Source organism: Barbatula barbatula, assembly GCF_947034865.1.
Source record: "Barbatula barbatula genome assembly, chromosome: 9".
NCBI lineage: Eukaryota > Metazoa > Chordata > Actinopteri > Cypriniformes > Nemacheilidae > Barbatula > Barbatula barbatula.
The window spans coordinates 2,695,450-2,710,882 of record NC_136772.1 but is presented as its reverse complement, the minus strand read 5'-3'; the positions used below and the strand labels follow the sequence as shown (position 1 = coordinate 2,710,882).

At 38.6% G+C, this 15,433-nt stretch overlaps 1 protein-coding gene across 3 annotated transcripts in view; it reads right to left on the bottom strand.

The window, feature by feature from the left end:
* hdac4 (histone deacetylase 4) overlaps positions 1 to 15,433 on the bottom strand; it is a 142,531-nt gene that overhangs the window by 115,962 nt on the left and 11,136 nt on the right. The gene's annotated exons all lie outside the window — the stretch shown is intronic.

Here is a 15,433-nt window from a genome sequence, read left to right as displayed (position 1 = left end):
CTTTACTCAGATACTTAATATGTGAACAAATCGTGATTTCTTATCAATGACAATAACCAGTTTTGTACTCCGATACAGAAGTGATTTGGCTCCCCAGAGAAGCTCGAAAGACAAAGGAGTTCTCTAAAGAAGAGTTTGAAAATAGCATACAGTTCCTTTTTCCAACCATTAAAAATCATCACGTTTATTTAGATGTTGTTTAGGAAGCTGACAGGAATGAACGCGTGCTACCCTCGTGCAGAAGTTCATTAATGCCAGCACATGAGCGGGTAGAGGTGAGCTTCTGTATGGCGCCTTCTAATTAAAGCACATTCGTGAATTGGGGACGAACTGAGATCTCGGCTTCTGTCCCATCACCACTGACACCAAAGTGAAGCAGTTCCTGTGAGATGACTGTGCATAGTTTGAGAGCAAAAAAACTGTACCTGTGAATAATGACAAGATAACGCGCGTGTTAACAGTTATGCACGGAAAAGAAAGCGGAGACACCATTTTAAAACTTTGCGTTGCTGTCTATAATGTTTAGTAGCATATTGTGCACGAATACCTTAGCTACTACTATCCAGGACGGACAAAAAAATCATTATGATCGATCATGTTACCAGACGAACAATTACAGATGCATTAACTGCAATACACCACAGATAACATAAACACAACATTCTGGTTCATTTGACAGGTCTACTCTTTCAAAACTGACATTGATTTAGACCAAAAAAAGGTGCTACATGATGCTTCATATGATTGCAGCCCTCTTCATAGGTCATTTTTTGGAAATGTTGTTTGTTATACTGTATCTTAAATGTAAAATAACCTGTTCTGTTTCAATCTACCCAAAAGTGTTTCAAGTTGAATATGCAGGTTTGTGGCTCTTCATTTCATTTTTTAATCACCATTGTAATGTGATATTTGCTGATCTTTTTTAGAAATATCTATAGGATTTGTATTAAATCTATAATTATGACTCGAATGGAATCGAGTGCTTGTGAATCGGAATCAAAACGAAACATAAGAATGGATACCCAGCCTTAAAACTCTTAAAAATAAAGGTGCTTTAAAGGTTCTTCCTAGCGATGCCGTAGAAGAACCATTTTTGGTTACACAAGGAACCATTCAGCCAAAGGCTCTTCAAAAACCCATCTCTTTCTTCCCTTTTTTATATTCAGATGTTAAAGGTTCTTTATGGCACCTTTCTTTTTAAAGAGTGTACACTCCTTCATTTAGAAGAGACTTTTATCCAAAGCTACTAATAAACTAAGAACATAAATTCCATGCATGAATACTATACTGGGTAACAACTACCAAAAACCATTTAAAACAGTTTGATGTAGTATAAAATGCAAGAATGAAATCAAGAGAGAGAGAGGATGCAGAATATTTTACAGTAGCATCTATGGTTTTATGTATGAAGAGCTCTTGCATGTTCTCTTTGACTGCAGAGGCCAGGAAACAGAGGCGGTTTGGATGGTCCCACTGACTAAAGCCACAGGCTCGTCTGTGGTGAGTATGCCCTCATGTCAGGGTCAGCCGAAGAAAATGACGCGAGAGAAAACTTCCACATAGCATTTAAAATAATCCACCAATGGAATTTAATAGATTTAGCAAAATAAGCATAACTTTGGTTATTGCTGTCCTGCTAGTTGAATCCGCAGAGTAGGCTTAAATAACAGGTCTGGCCTCTGTTCTTACATATCTTAACAATATACCAAATCCTGTTTTTTCTATAGTTTTATATTAAATTTAGTAATCATACTTATAACGGTTATAATGACAGAAATATGTTAAAACAATATGGTTATGAATGTGAAGACAGCTTTGAAAAACTGAACAATCCATTCACATCAATAATCCACTTATAAAGAACAAGGCCCTGGCGAAAAACATCAAACGTTATTTTGCCGACGTCAGTAGTTGTTTGTTTGTTTTGAGGATAATGACGCTCATGGATTAATATTCCATAATCCATTTAAGAGATCTAGATCAGAGGCCGGTCAGAGGTTTGAGAGTACATAGAGATGTTGTGTTCAGACCTGAGTGACCTCATCAGAGAACGGTACGCGCAATTCAAGGCTCTGGACGTCATGTGCTTTGATGGGGGTTTATGTCACTGCTCATTGGGTCACGACCTTACAACTTCTGGATCCACCATGAATCATATACAAGATCTGCCTGGTCAGACTCACACAGCCAGCTATGCAGAACAAGCCCTGATTCTGGAAAGTCTATAACACACTGTCCCAACAAAACCTTACCAATATCATAACATACAATGAGACCGTCCCCGAGAAAAAACAACATTCAACAAAACACAGCATTACACCGTCAACCAACACCATGAAACACAACGAGACATCATAAATCACTATCAAACACCCAAAGACACCACGACTACCACCATCAAACACCATGAAACAAATGCCATTAAACACTACAAGACCTCAAAACAATACCGCAGAACACCAACCAACACAAGACCTAAATCACCAACCAATATTCAAAAATACCAATAAACCATAACCAACACCATCAAACAGTGCAAATACCAACAAATGTCAACTAACACCAACAAACACTGTAACACCTCAAAAACCATCACTAATATACCCCAACCAACATCTATAAACTCCAACAAATATCATCAAACCTCATAAGCATCACACCATAAACTAATTTAAAACAAAACAGTGAGACACAAACACATGTCAACCTACAACAACCAACACCATAAGACTTGAATCTTGAAAACCTTGTTGGGTTTTGTTGAATCTGTGTTGAAAAGCCTCATTTATTTAAACTATATGGAAAAAAAGTGGCAAGAATATTCTTAAAAGATGAAAAGATGACTGAAAGTTATCAGAAAAGTTTTAAACAACCTGAAGGTTAATAAATTATGAATAAATTATTAACATTCTTGGTAAACTTTTTGGATACTTGCCTTTCAAACCGAAACTGATAAATTGCTATTTATAAATTCTTGATATTGCCAATGACTACGGTATATATATTGGTACCACTTCAGCTAAACTGTGTTTACAGCAAACACACTGAACTTTACCTTCTGGCTCTCAATGCTTCTGACAAGATCATGGACTTAAAAGCTTTAGTCTTGTTAACCAATGTGATCTCTTTAATTTGAACACACCTTACTATAAGCTGTAACTGACACGAGTGACTGGGTCTTAACCTGTTGACTCGATGTTTACCTCAATCCTGCAACTGTAAAGTCTTCGTGATCTGTCCTTCTGAACTCCTTTAGCTGGACTATTGAGATCTTTAAAGCTGGATGAAGATTTATTCCATGTCATATCAATCTGCCTCTTTCATCTGAGGTGGATTTTGATTCTTTGTAGGGCTGTGCAATGTTAAAGAAAAATGCAACGGCATGCTAAATAATGCGATATTCAATGTGATTTATTAACCATGTGAAATTTGAATCAAATATATAGCCAATAGGGCTGCACGATATTGAAGACAAATGTGATAAACAACAATTTGCCAAATAATGCGATGTGTGATAAAATAATGGTTCAAGTTTGTAAAATACAGATTTAAAAACTGAGAATGATATAAATATTTTACACTATTTCTGATCATTGATAATCTGCCACACATCATACCCAGTCTCTGCTTTCTGCATGTAAATTGTGTAGACTATAGACCACTTTGCAAGACTGGTCCAAAAGCACATCCGGTTTCAGTTTTATTTGTTTATTTTTCTATCTCAGATATATAATTGTAATATAATTGAAAGATTTAAGATATTCGTTTATCATTTTGATTGGATTAAAAATGTTCTGTTCCGTTGTGTAGTGTTAAAAACCTGAAACAGGAAGTTCTATGGACTAGCTTTGCATCAGCGTTGTTTAAGACGTCTATACGTAACATTGATTTTTTTTATAATTCAGTTGTTGCAAGCTATTGCGATATGCACATTTGCGATATTTCGATATATCACACAGCCCTAATTCTTTGAATTATTATATTATTTATCTCGTTCTGAATTTTGGTTTAAAAGCAATACGGGAGTGTGCATCAATGCTACATCATGTCCAAAGATATTGAAAAAAGTTTTTTTTATCCACGCAGTTTCCTGATGTAAAACCGCTGCAATACACAGAAACATCAACAGTTTCACCCATGGCACACATTGGCAGTGATTTGTGGCCGGCTGAAGTCACAAAAACAGTGCCTGCTGGGTACAGACAACAACAGCCATCCACCCGAGGGCCCTGCGGAGACAAACTTGCATATAACAGGAGGAATGCGGGGGTGTTGCACCGCCATACGGCCCACAGCTGTTCTTCGACACAGAGGCTGTCCGTTACGCCATGCATGAGGAGACATGGCCCCGGGGCCTCGAGAGGACAGAGGTGGAGGAGATTTAGCCACAATATTACACATACATAAGCAATTGTTGCTATACACGGAAATACACGAAAGTAGTGGACGCCGCCCACTCAAACCTGTACGTTATGAACATGAACTTTGCTGAAGCAGAGGTGTTTAAATGCTTTACATTAGAAAACGTGTGTGTAGTGTGGCTGTTTTCAAATGTTATAAATTATATACAGCTGTGGAAAAAATGAAGAGACCAAATTTCAACAAAATCAAACCTCAGGAGTGACAAAGTCATCCAACAGCAATGTGAAAAACTGACAGCACGACAAGACACATGAAGATGAAAGTTTTTTTTTTACTTTTCCTTATTACATGTACAAATGTGTAATAAGGAACACTTAAGCGAATATTAATCTCCCGTTTTTATTGCAAATAAATGCAAACAGAAACAATATTTTGATTTGAAATTTGGTGGAAAGATGATTATTATAAATAATTTACATTGCACACTATTATTTTGCATTATTTTATTAATATCCACATCAAAAACATTAAGCTCCTCTCAACAACAGCTGTTCCGCATGACGTCAGCAACAAAAAACAGGTAGGACTATACTCGCTGTCCAATGGACGGGCATTTTTACCCTTCCCTGCAGGCCCAACTTACAACAAACCAATCAAAAAGTTAAGAGCAAAATAAAGCCCTGCCCTAAATTTTTTCTAATTTCAGAAGCTATTTCACTCGGATGTACATCATGAAATGGAAAAGAAGTCAAAAGCAACTTGCCGTCTGCCGCAGACCTGTGGCATTAATGTCCCGGTTGTTCCAGTCCAGTGAGGCGTACTGCCTTCCCCTCTGCCGAAGGAAACAGCTCTATCAGCAGCACCATTTCCCCGTTTCGGTTTCTTATTCCTTTCCTCTACTTCCTCATTGAGTCTTAAAATGGTTAAACAACTCTTGGTCAATATGCATGAAACTATATCAGTCAAGACTCAGAGAGAAGTGACTCAAGGAAAATGGTTTGCACCAGGAACGTGCAAAACTACTTCACATACTGTGGCTTTGTATAATATGTGTATTCCTGCTCACCTGATCCTGAGAATGTCTCAGAGACATTTTACACATGGTATTAAGATGTGTTTTGGTCAGTTGGATCACAGGTGGACGAAGCTAAACACAGGAGTAAACGGGTGTGAAATGTTTGAGCTTGTCCACTTTCGACCACTCAACCGGATTGTGTTCATGGTGTAGATGCTCACGTGGTTCAATGCGTCACAAGAGACCACGTACTCTCCGTCTATAGACATAATGCGAAAACAGGATATCATTTTTACCGGCTGAACACCTATAAGTTTGGTTTAAAACGTATCAAGCACAATGTTTGCCCACCTTTCCAGATTTCTCCAGTTTTTATTTTTGACGTCTCTGGTCACGTTCATATGTACATTGCGTGCGCTTATTTTGTCTATTTGATCGAAAATATCTGAAAAGCCCTTCTATTTAGCCGCAAATGATTCCCTCCCCTCAGGAAAGAAGTGGTCAAAAGAAACGGATTAAAACACCAGGTGTATATAGGCATGCGTCTCTTTTGTCCACTTTTGATCCGCAAAATGCATCTTACTGTGTGTTCACATAGAGCGCGAATGAGGCGTCAAAAACGCGCTATTCGCGAGTAGTTGGACGCTTGAACATTTTGTGTTTACTCACTTCATTCGCGTGTGAAATTCGCGTCATTCGCGCTATTCGCGTCATTCGCGCTATTCGCGTCATTCGCGAGTGAAATTCGTTTCACGAAAATGTTTTTACAATTTACCAGATTCTCCGACCTCCTCACTCACTTTCTTCCAAGCAAGATCCTTTTTATTCCTATTTTTATAAAAATATGAACACGTATCATATAGCTCCGGGTGTCCACACACTGAGATGAGCTTGTCCTCCATTTTGTATTTCTGCCTCTGCTCGCTACGTCACTACTAGAGCAGGCTCCTGATTGGTTAACGCGGCGCGAATTTTCGGCAAAGTTCAGATTTTTCAACTCGCGCAATTCGCCTTATTCGCGTCATTCGCGCCATTCGCGCTATTCGCGTTATTCGCGCTATTCGCGTCATTCCCGCTATTCGCGCCGCCTCATTCGCGCTATTCGCACCATTCACGCCGCCTCATTCGCGCCGCCTCATTCGCGCCGCCTCATTCGCGCCGCCTCATTCGCGCCGCAAGCGCGTCTATCGCGTCTTTGCATTGACTTAACATGTAAATCACTCGCGCTTGACGCCTCATTCGCGCTCGGTGTGAACACACAGTTAAAGGAGTAGTTCACCTTCAAAAGGAAATTTCTGTCATCATTTACACGTCCTCTCGTCAATTCAAACCTGTATGACTTTCTATCTTCCGCCTAACGCAAAACACACTATATTTTGAAAAATGTTCATTTGAAATATGAAACATAGGTACCTTACACGGTTTTATATCAGAGACAAAGGTTTACATGCGAGAGATTAACATCGGTGCGGTGTACAGCGAGCATTTCGCTGTCAATCTCCAACATTTCACAATTCTCGACATAAAAACCTCAAAAAGCCAAGTCACTTCTGATGCATAACGCCGACAAGAGCATAATTTCAGAAATTAAAGAAGTCTCTAATGCGAGATCTCTTTTTATGGCTGAATGAAGGTCAAAAGTGCTTTCATCTAACTGATGTGCGGCTGGCGTGATCACTCGGAAAGGTCAAACCAATCACATCACTGCGGAGAAAGAGACCGAGAAGCTGGAAAACGCAGGAAGAAATCAAGACATCCATTTTGCTCTAACCAAAAACATCACATTCGTTCTGTCTAATGACACTACACAGGAAAATATTACCGTCAGCGCATCAGAGGGAAAAGGAACTCGGCCCTTTTTAGGGTTCATGCCAGGCTAAAAGTAGTCAGAGAGTGCATGCAACAATTTAAGAATTTCGTTTGCAAGGACACGCAGGAAGACGCAGGACTTTCACAGAAAAGTTTGTTTGTGTGAGATTCCTGTAATCATTAATCAGGAATAGACCTGGTGCGCTTACAATACATCACAGACGGGTGTAAAACAGCTCATTACTCAAACGTTAGCAAACCAGCACGCGCTTTTTGGCATTCAACAGATGAGTCACTGCACTCATGAATTTTACAAGAGTGCGAGAGGTTTTTTTCATTCAGTTATGGGTCAAAAACAACTTTCATTTAGCCTCTTTTGCATTTTACACTAATGGACAGGTTATACAGTATTTATTTTTTCTAAATGATTTTCCTTACGTTTTTTTTATCTGTCATCATAATCAACAGCACACTGTAACAAAACACACATTTCAGCTGCCTTAAATAGTTAAGATATAAACAATTAGCTTTATGAGTTAATTGAACTTAATCATATTGAACTGACTTTAAAACTCAAGTTGCAAATACATTCCAAGTCAGTTCAATATAATTCAAGCTAATTTGATTTTACTTTAATATTGAATGAAGCCGTTTAACTTAAGTTGTTGTTTTAATTGCATGTAAAATGTTTAATGTTGGAGAATGAAAATCTAGTTACGAATTTAACTAGGGTATGTCTATTTTTCACTTGAACACAAAACATTCATTTTCTTCAATTATACACATCAATGTTGAATTGAAATCTGTGTAACTCATCCTCGTATGACCGTACAGGATCTTCACAATATCAGATCCATGTTGGATCTCCTCACTGACACACATATAAATGTACATATAAACAGCAGTGTTATCAAATGACAAAACACTGAAGGAGGTAGGAACAGTAGACGCGTCATCCAGGCCAAGTTTGACAGGATTTTCCATTATTGCTAATCTGTGGATTCATGTCTGGAAAGTTTCATTTTATCAAGGAACCAGCGAGTGCCGTTTACATTCCCCATTTAGTTATTCGAGACAAACACCATCCGCTCCCTGGATTAGTTTTAGACAGATATCAATTCTGATATCAATTTTTTAATCGCTTGGTAAAAGTTTTACCAAGTCACTCTAATATAAACTATTTCATGTAAATCTACCTCGACGAGAACAATAAGACAAAACAAACTGCTGTTGGTCACTTTGCAAATCTGTCTTTTCCCATGAAATTCAGTGGTTTGGGCCAGACTTTTTTAAAACAATGTGTATTGTTGTAAGTCAAGCACTCGTTGTGAGATAAAACTCCTCCAAGGTACAGACTTACAACAACCCATAATTTGTTGTTGTTCGCGGAGTCCTCTCTGCATAAATAAACATGACATCGTTGTGTTTTTGGCGTAATGCGTAAGGAAAAAACAAGCCTCGGGATGGATTATGAATAAGAGAACAGAGTTTACCAATGGACTGCCAATTCAAAAACCTCAGCCAGAATTGCATTATTTTATTATGTCCCCACAGGTACACTAAAATGTTAGTCAAGGACCGTATACGGTCATAATTTAGTTTTTCCACCCTCTCTCTGACCTTTATGGGTTGCAAAGTGAACACGCCTTACAGACCACACAGAGCATCCTAAAACTAAGAACCATTTCCTTCTAGAAATGTCCTCGCACCAGCAATACGACCTCTGACACTTCTGAGATTCTGCTCAAAATGACCCCAAATTCTTATTAGCAAACAAACTGACTTCACACTCTAGAAAACAAACAGCTTTGAGATTAAGATTCCAATATAAAAATAATATACTTGTACTATACTTAAGTTTGTAGCGTACCGATGTATATTATAGTATGTACTGCACCTTGTTAATGTATACTAAAGCATTCATAAATAATTGTAAATACTGTAGTATACGATCATATTTACTCTGCTAAGGTTCGAAACTTTATAATATCTAAGAACTGTATTACAGTATACTGAACAGTTCTTGGCCACCATTGACTACCATAGTAGGAAAAAGGCTTTTCTACAATTTCCTGAATTCTTCAACATATCTTCTTTTGTGTTTAACAGAACAAAGAAATATATAAAGTAATTTTCCTACTATGGTAGTGTGCAAGAACTGTTTGGTTACAAGCGTTCTTGCACATTTCTTGCTCCGTGTTCATCAGAACAGAGAAATGATACAGATTTGGAACAACTGGAGGTTGACTTAGTCAAGAATTTTCGGGTGAACTGTTCCTTTAAGGTGTAAAAACTGTTGCGTTACCATCTGCATTTGTGTCCTAAACACAAAGCACATTGCACAAGTTTGCACAATCCAGACAGGAAATGGAAACAAACTGCATAGGCCTGTGAATCAAGCGTGCTTGTAAAAACCAAGAAATGTTGTGGATTATTTAAAGAAAACATCGTCACATCTGGCTCTGTGGCTTTGAAGCTTGTGTCTTTCCCACCAGCCCTGCGTAACTGAGAGGTGCCGAGTATGTTGGTTTGGCCGCCGTCTGTCTCGTAATGATGCAGTCTGCCCCATCAGGACCGGCCTGCTCGCTCGAGCCTCCAGAGCTTTAATCGAGCTCGCCTGGGAGACATACAGGCCTTGATGTGTGTTAGCCGCAGCTATAAAACACCCTTTAATGGTGTGTGTGCACAGCAATGGGTGTTTATGTCAAAATGCCTTTAACCTTGCAATTAGCTGCCTGTTCCGACACACTCGTGTGGCACATGTGGGCCAGACGCGGAGTATAAGGATTTTCATCATTCCAAAAAATGATAATGCCTTTTATATAAAAAAATGACAAGCATGCAGTCAGATCAAACACATCCATAAACGCAGGATTAGCTTTTGCAGCCTATTCATAACGTCATATTGAATTTGGAATAAACTCATAAATGAATGAAATGAAACTTTGCTTTTGGCAAAGCGGAGCTCGGAGCATTTCTTAAATTCATTACAAAGCCAGAACGCGGGCATATTTCATCCCGAATCGGATTAGCCGAATTGGATATTATGGAAAACGTACAAATGAGACAATAACAGCATATAAATCTCATTAGCCTCTCGTCATTTCCATTGTTCTGAGGAGGTTTTGTTTGGACTATCCCACCCCTCTCATCTAGCGCACACAAATCCGTCTCTCTGCCATGGCAAATTTTCCAGCGCACTTATTGGCTAATGACGAGGACATTTTTGTGACCTTACAACAATAATTCTACACTTCATAGATCACAGACCAAAGCTCACACTGATAAACAATGCCCTAAAACCACATTACAGACCGCTGCACACCGAGGTCCAAAATCACAACTCGGGTAATTATCTACATCTAAGGCTCAAGATAGGGAGAAATGGATCAAGATCTCCTTGTTCCACACGGTGATGAAGGAGAAGTGATTTTTGACCGACGAAACAAGAAAGCAGTATTTTGGTCCATATTGTGGAAGTGAAACTAGTATTTGGGCAGTGTGACGAAGCAAAAACTCTGCTAATAATACAGTATATTATTTCATATAATTGTTTATATTTATAATATAAAATAGCATACAGTAAGAGAGATTTATCTTCCTTTTTACTTTTTTCTAAATGTTTGCTATCACGCCACAGGACACATACGGGTTTATTTCATTTAGTCCATTTGTGTATATAATGTATTTATATAATATCCACCGATTTAGATTTCTGAGCGCTCGACTTTTCTTCTCTGAATGTGTCAGGTCAGTCTAAACTATGGTTTTACCAATGAATCTATCAATACACCGATTTGTTTTTCACAGTTACCGATAAGCACATTTTGATATTTCCCCCAAAATTGCACAGAAAAAGGCCACAAATTCTATCTGTCCTGCCCATCAATGACTTTTTGTGATAACCAGGCCAAGATGTCTTAATGACAAAGCAAAAGCAGATGTTCACGTCATGACTCGTGATCCTCATGGTCATTAATCCTACACGAAATAAACAACAAACCCCCATTCAATTCTCAAAACTGACATGTGAAAAACTATTTTTAAAGAAAATTTGGTTTTCACTTTGATGAGTTCCAGTAATGAGAATATAATGAAGGAAAAAATGTAATTAACTGAATGCATTACAGTACTGAGAATTGGGAGGAGGGGTGTTTAATTCACATGCAAATGTTTTCAATGCCAAACATATTAGTGCTTCTAAAAATATGCACCAATTATTAAATGCAAAAAATGTTTTGGCTTGATTTTGGGGTGAAATGCTTTCACGAGGAAGCCACTTTTGTTCTGGTAAAACCGCTGCACTTCTGATTCCTCTGAACACTTCTGCCAGCGTTGGAAAGAGAAGTTTCTTGTTGAAAAATAATAAAATCTCACAGTCCTCGGGATAAATGTGATGCAGAACGCTTCCCACAAACTTGACATGAATTATTCAAAACCATCTGCTACAGAACACGAGCTGAAAAAGGATCGAGGGATATTTTGGGTTTTGGTGCATCTGTGCAATCCAAGAGGGTCTGATTCCGTCTCCTTCAACAGTAGGATTCACCTCCAGCAGGCATTACCTCGCCAAATCTAATAGAATGCAGGAGCGTAGTGTTCTCCACGGGGTTGATATGAGTAATGGGCTTAAATCAACTGGAGAGATGTAAAAAAATACTACTGTACAAACGTATGCTGGAAATATTGAGGTTCTTTTCTATTCACCTGTTTTAGGGCTGGATGATACAACTACAAATGTTTATTTTAGCTTAATATATTTAACTACTCACTGATTCAACATGGATCTTGCCAATAGGAAAAATGGGATAACTTGATGAATAATGCAATATGCTATATAATCCCTTACGTTTGTGAAAAAAACGTAAATTATACCTAAAAACTAAATTAACCAACATACAGGTTTCGTGTTTTAATTCTTACATGGAAAAGAAAGCATCATTACAATTTATGAAAGTGAACATGTTTAACTGATGAAAGAAAAGCAACTCTGACAATTTGGAGCAAAACAGTTTTTAAAAAATTATAATTGTTGCGACTAGTAATATTTTCCTCATTTCAATATATTGCGCAGCCCTAATGTAGGTGAGTTAAAATGTATTTTCTTTGCTTATAAACTGCATTAACATTATCAATTTAAGGAAAAAACTGCTGAAAACAAACCTTAATTTGATGTACATTGTTTACTAAATGAACTAAAGTAAACTCACTTTCATGTGAAGAAAAACATGAAAAAGCTAAAACAGAAACATCTTCCAAAGTGATCAATAAAATCAATCAACATCGTAAAAAACAATCATCATTAAAAAGCTGAAAAATGTTAAAATAATTGCTTTAAAATCTATTCATCGCTAAACAAAACTCACTAGATTTGGATTCAATCAATTTAGCTTCATTTGCTCATGAGTGGAAACATGCACACTTGCAGATTTAGGCCTTGGCCTTCCGCAGATTAAAGAGCCCTGAGAGACCTGTGGCTGGATCTCTTCTAATAAAATCTGGGTGTTAAATATTCGGCCCTCGTGACTCAAAGGGCCGGTAGAGCTCTAACTAGCGCTGGCCTGGCTTCAGTCACAGCTCGGCCCGTCTCTGTGTTTATGTTCGAAATGGGAGAGTTGCCTCCGTGACGATTTATTGACGCAAGATCCACACAGTTCAGACCGCCAGCGATTAATCACGCCAGGAGAGAGGCTTGTTCAGACCTGTGAGATCAAGAGCCACTGAACCCGAGCCAGGAGAAAACCTACATGTGTGATCTACGCAACGATTGGCTAAAGGTGAAAAACAACCACCTAAGATCTGACGTGGTGAAGAATAGATGCAATTACATCCTTCAACAACTACAAAAAAAACGCTTTGTTTGAATAGACGTTTCTCATGCAGGAACAAATTGTGGAATCAATTCTATAGTACATTATATGCTCTTACATGGGAATATGACATGGCAACCGTCTAGTTTCTGAGCAAAAGAGCCTTGAGAAACCGGATGATGATCGACGACTTCTGAATCAACAGAAAGAGTCAAAAGAAACAAATCAATATGGGTGAACCCCAAATTTTCACAAACAAAATCAAATCGCATTATGTACCAACGGGCAGAGCTGCATTTTTGCCATCGCCACCTACATTGAACGCTGGACATTAAACATGCTTTCCTCCAAACAACAAAACTACCTTGCGATAAAGAATAAATGCACACGGTTATTAAATAAAGGAACATGCGGTCGGAGACTCCAGACATGGATTTGGGTTTTATGAGAGAAAGAAAAATTCCCTGAAAACGTTTCCTCAGATTGCCAAAAAGGACATAATTACACATAATACTACCCAAACATCAGGATTAAACTCTGTGAAACAAGACCGTTGCAGTGCAAACTGGTTTAATAGATATTAATATGATGTCTTATGTGTTTTTACAGCACGACGAACAACAAAATACCAAATCGAAATAATAAGGACAAACCATGGCAACAACTGAACAAAACTGTTTACCCAGTTTGTTATTGTATAATATGTGGTAATGTGATCCTACTGATCCGAAACTGGTTAGAATTGGTAATGCCATGGAAAACATGGAATTATGAATGAGCTGTCCTCCCAAACAAGACATCTTTCCACAAACGTATTTAAAAAATAAAAACAGCAAAACCGGAGCGAAAGAGCCCATGTTTACGTGCAAACACTGGGAAAATAGTCAATATTATATAAAACTTATAATAATGACAATTTTGTTGTTAAATTGAGTCAGATTATCAAGATGCTTGTAAGCGCGGCTACATCAATCACTTTCCATTTTTAAGAATGGATTGGAAAAATAATATAAATTATTCAATTTAAATAAAGTTTGCAGATCCACGTCCCAGCTAAAAGCAGTGACAGACCGTGATTCTCCCGTAAGGAAGCTCGGTACACCGCCGTCTGCATCTGGATCAAGTTGCGTTCCCCATCCACCTGCCCTCAGGCAAAGAAACCATTAGTGCCAGTTGTTTGGAGCAGTAAAGCCTGTGACTAGCAGCCCTGAAAAAGATGTATAAACAATGTGCTCCCTCACGCAGAAAAAGCAACCGCTGGAGATTTCTGCTTATTCTTTCTCTTTTCAAGTGCTCTTTCTTTCACCGCTCAAGTGAAATCCCTTCTCTCCAAATAGGTGTGAATTTGATACAACCATATAAAAAAACTGGTATTCTAATCCTAAAGGTGTGGAGGGATATGAAAGTACATAACGATGTCCAGCGGTCGCACCTTCAATTGCACAGAAGGCCGATGAATTTTGAGCCGACGGCGAAAGCTTCTGAAGTTCTTATAAGATTTGAGAGAAGAAATGGGCCTGGAGCGGAGTGATGTGCATCTTTATTGGCAAATCCGATGCTGCCGTATCTGATGTAGCTCCTGGGACAAGAAGAGCCGACTGACCATCATAAACCAGCTTTCTACAACACAAGACCCTGGACGGAGAGCAAGTGTGAGAAAACACACGCAGGTCAAAATTGAGAAGAGAAACTTCTCTTGAATTCCACAATGCGTTGAAGGTTTGATTCCTCATTTCCAGTCCAAAACATGAGTGGCACTTGCATGCAAAACTTGATATAACAGGTGGTTGTGGTGGTCGCCAGGGCGTTGCTATGTGTTTGCCTTATAACATAAAAAAATCTTGGTTTTGATGAAGTATGTGCCATCTATGATATTTTTTGGGTTATTACTGTGAAGCTGCTGTGACAAAACCTGTGTCGTAAAAAGCGCTATATAAAAAAAGAGATGCTGAAAACCAGGCAGAGACGTGAGGAATAACCTCCTCTAATGAGAACCACTGGATTAGGTTGATGCTGGTGATCCCTGGCTGAAATTGCTCTATCGAACCCAAAGCGGATTAAGGGACGGTATGTGCGAAGTGACATCAGACATGCAAATCTCCAATCCAGCTCAAAACCATTACATCACCCCTGGATTGGCAAAAGACTAGGTATCATTTTGTTATAATCATAGATATTTTGAAAAAAGTAAGAAAACTGTCTCATCTAGAAGAGATAAAAGAGAAGCACAAACATGGCAAAGCTCACAACTTCTTCCCAGAATAGTGAAACTCCTCGAGCCGACAGTTGGACGGGGCAGCCTTGGCAGCGAAAGGGGGACAGAAATTTGGGCGAGAGTCAAAAAAGCTTTTCTGGCAACTCAAGGCCGATTGTCGGCCCTCAAAGGCCAAATCACGTGCCTGTCCTGCAGCCCAGGAACAATATCATCCTCCTGCAA